The sequence below is a fragment of the Microtus oregoni genome, unplaced genomic scaffold (assembly GCF_018167655.1).
Source record: "Microtus oregoni isolate MIOR12 unplaced genomic scaffold, Mior012 000006F_ref0000085, whole genome shotgun sequence".
Classification (NCBI taxonomy): domain Eukaryota; kingdom Metazoa; phylum Chordata; class Mammalia; order Rodentia; family Cricetidae; genus Microtus; species Microtus oregoni.
Genome location: NW_024543065.1, coordinates 42,647,574 through 42,651,491, shown reverse-complemented (window position 1 = coordinate 42,651,491; position 3,918 = coordinate 42,647,574). Strand labels below are relative to the sequence as shown.

Genomic DNA, 3,918 nt, shown 5'->3' with positions numbered 1-3,918 from the left:
ACAAGACACATTGTATGCCAATTACGTTGTAGGTGCTATTTCATTTGCATTCACCTTTGTAGCTTGCAATGTTTTTCAGTTTCTGACTCTTGCATGTCACTTTTGATCTCCAATTTTTATTAGAAAACACCCTCCCCTGCCACCTCCTGATTGTCCCTTCTTTATATGGTTCACTCAGGTCAGGATTAGTGTATGTTCTTCATAGACTATCTGGGAAGGGTTCTCTTAGCTTCAGAGGGCTGGGTGTTTCTTATCCTTTATGGACCATCTCCCCAAATGAATTTTCTTTGGTATTGTATTTAATTTGTCTCATCAGTTGGGTATGCAGGTACATGCCTATGATCCCAGCTTTTGGGAGCCGAAGGCAGGAAGGTCTCAAGTTTGAAGTCATCCTGGGCTACATAGGGTCTTACTATGTTTAAAAGACTCATAAGAGACACCACCTATGTGATCAAGAACACATGGATTGATTGCTTTAATTATTTTTTTGTGTAGGTTTCCTAAATGCCTATTTCACTCAATAAATGTTTGATTGATTGAATGAGTGAATTAATGTAACTGATGTTTCATAACAGACCACTACTGTTTTATAATTCCAGGTCCACCCAGCCATATTGTGGTTTGGGCCTCAGTTGCTGCTGCCTGCTTCCTCCTCTTCCTCCTCTTCATCTGCCTCTACTGGCTTTGTGCCAAACACAGTATGTCCCAGGAGTCAGTGTGTGTGTGTGTTAATCTGGGAGGGGGTGTATGGGGCATGGTGGATTCTAAGATTGATCTTTGTCTTTCTGTAGGGGCCACTAATGGTGAGACCAGGAGGCAGGTGAAATATAAGAGGTGGGTAAATTTGGACACTCCCAGTAAATACATCCCTGCATCTCCATAAGGTTTTTGTCTGAGTACTGGGGATTGAAGCCACTACCACTACATACTAGACAAGCACTCTATCATTGAGCTACACCTCCAGCTCCTAAGAGTTCTATTTATGTGTAATTTCTCAGGCACACTTTAATGTTTCCACTTCTTTTCACTCAGGGCCAGCCCAGCCATGGACATGGAGGAAAAACATAAATGTAAGGAGCCTTGTTGTGAAAATGGTTGCGTGTGGTCTTAGGATGCTTGTGGGCTTAGAAGGCCTCCAGAGAAGAGCAGAAGAGGTGGGAGGGCCCCTCGCTGTGTGATGTTGCTGTCTTACCCCCGGGTTCTGTTGGTCATCTGTGAAATATAAAACACAAAATGGTATTGTTTAAGGGCTCTTGTGACACAGACACACCTTCTCACCTTTCCTTCCAGATGGTGACTTGGAGGGCATTCCGCCTGAGGACTGTAGGAAGGTGGACACACAGGTGAGCCCTCCCCACTGCCCTGCTCTCCTCCAGAATCTCACCTGGGGATTCTCTTCATAGTTTGTGTCTCACAATGGCAGGCGTCTGCAGCAGAAGACACACAGGAGGTGACTTACGCCCATCTATGCCAAGAGGTCTTGACAGAGAACATGGATCCACTTCCCTCCAGTACCATTCAGGATACATCTACACAGACCTGTGTGTATGCCAGCCTCATGTTATCGCAACAGGAGAGTCAGAGCTAGGTGTGCAGGTGTTTCTTTAGCAGAGGGTGGCTCCATGAATGATGCTGCTCATGTTTTTCAACTCAAGCCGTTAGCACAGAGTACCAACGAACTCAAGCATGGAGAAGCTTAATTGTGAAGGAACTCTGGAGCTCGTAAACAGTGCTCAGCAAACTTTTGATTCCTTGTGATTTGCTCACTCACTGGTGTACCTGTTCACTTAGTAAGACATGGTTTCCCTCATCTAATGAAAGAGGCGAGCTGTACAGTCTGGACCCCTGGTGTTTAGTGTCGCAGAACACCTCAACAGTGAGATCCTTAATCTTGGCTGTCAAGTTGATGGGTTTTAGAATCACCTGGGAGACATACCTGTAAGTGTGTCTTTTAGAACTGTTCCAGAGATGTTTACCTGAAGTGGAAAGACGTATTCAAAATATAGGCGATACTGCTTTAAGGGCCAGGTCTTAGATTGAATAGAAAGGAGAACCTAAGTGCTACATCACCACTCACTGACTGATCTCTTTCTGCTCCCTGACTATGGATGCAGAATTACCAGCTGTGTCATGCTCCTGCCACTATACCTAGAGGAGCTTTCATTCACTGTATCCTCACATCCATGATGGATTACACCTTCAAACTAAGTCAAAATAAATCCATGGTTATGATTGCTCTCAATTGTCAGTTTGAGGAGACAGAGCTTCCTGGGAGACAGACCTCTTCACATGCATGTGAGTGATTATTTTGATTAAGTTAACTGAGGGTGGATAACCTGCCCACTGCATTTTCTGGGTTGGGATTCTGGACTATACAAAAAAAGGAAATAGTAATTTGAACACAAGTATTTATTTTTTTATTTTTGATTGTAGATGTAATATGTTAGGTACCTCAGGTTCCTGCTGACATGACTTCTTCACCAAAATGTAACCTTGGACTCGCCCCCAAGTTGCTTTTTGTCAATGTGTTTTTATCACCAAGACAGGAAAAGTAACTAGGACACCCTCTCTCCTTCAACTCCATTTTATCACAGCCACCAGAAAAGTAACTAATAGAGGAGGTGAGGAGGAAGCATTCACCCGCTAGAGCATTTTCAATGAAATTTTTGGTTTCCAGGTGGGTAAAAGCACTCAGGTTTACTTAAGGAGACCTATAGGCACCAGGGAGAAGGAAAGATTAAAGAGAACTCTTGCCATCACTTGGCACAGTGAATAATACTGAATTCAAGAATCTTTATGAGGTGGTGATATTATTTTACTTGTGCACATAGAAGAGGTGATTTGTGTAACACAGTAAACAGGTCTTTTCAAGTTTATTTAAGAACCCTTACACTGCTTTCCCCAAAGGCTGCACCAATCTAAATTCCCTTCAACAGTGTACAAAGATTTCCTATTCTTCACACCCTTGTCAACCATTTGTCACCTCTTCTCTTTGGTGATAGACATCCTAATACGTGTGAGGTGATATCTCATGGTGACTTTGGTTAGTATTTATAAGATTGTTAGTGCTACCAAACACCATTCTGTATACTTGCTGGGAATTTTATATCTTCTTGAAGACAAATAAAATCAAGATTTTTGTCCATTTTATTTTTTATTACTAAGTTTTTAGTTAGCATATAAAATAATCTGCTTTATTATGACATTTTCACATATATACCATTGTACTTTGTTCATACTTCCTCACCATTATCCTCTTGTGTTTCCATGTCTACAACTGGTCCACTCTCTCACCGCAGTAACGATAGAGTGCACTCACTACTTATGGTTATTATGTACAGCACAAGAAGGGGTTAACTAGTTCCAGTGGGAGATCTCTATAAGGGAAAAATACTAGTCATCATGGAAGAGGAAGCTGTGGCTGCTAGCTTTTGCCCATGCTGCTGGTCAAATAATTTATAAACAGTCTTACTTGGACCAGAGGAAGGCTTTTCTATCCCTCTGGGCCCTACCTGGGAAAGGCTTTGCCATTTCCATGGTTTGGAGGCACTGGGGTCCTTGACATGGGTGTGTCCATGCCAACAATACATATTTACTCCGCACTTCATCTGTTCCATATGATTAATTTCATCATTTTCATATATGAAGTTTTTAAAGAATAAAAATTACAACAAAACAATGCTTTCAATAAATGTTGACAAAAGAAGGTAGGAAGTAGGCATAGTGATGAAATGGCTAAGTTGATGCCACCTTGTCCTTATTCTATTTTGTGTCTGCCTAGCCACTCATCAGCCTTCACTCTCATACCCAAACATAGCCACATCCACTTTGGCGATGCTTTTGGGACTGTTCATGACTCTGACCCTGGGCCAGATGGGCTAACTGGTGTTTGTTTATGCTAAAACATAAAGCTAAAAT

The 3,918-nt window shown here is 42.1% G+C and overlaps 1 long non-coding RNA gene across 1 annotated transcript; it reads left to right on the top strand.

Annotated features, from left to right (window-relative positions):
* The first annotated feature begins 618 nt into the window (after positions 1-618).
* Positions 619-1,059, top strand: LOC121449693. Its single transcript, XR_005974540.1, has 3 exons — positions 619-698; positions 792-834; positions 1,033-1,059. It is a non-coding gene; the product is annotated as an uncharacterized LOC121449693 (long non-coding RNA).
* Positions 1,060-3,918: the final 2,859 nt, after the last annotated feature.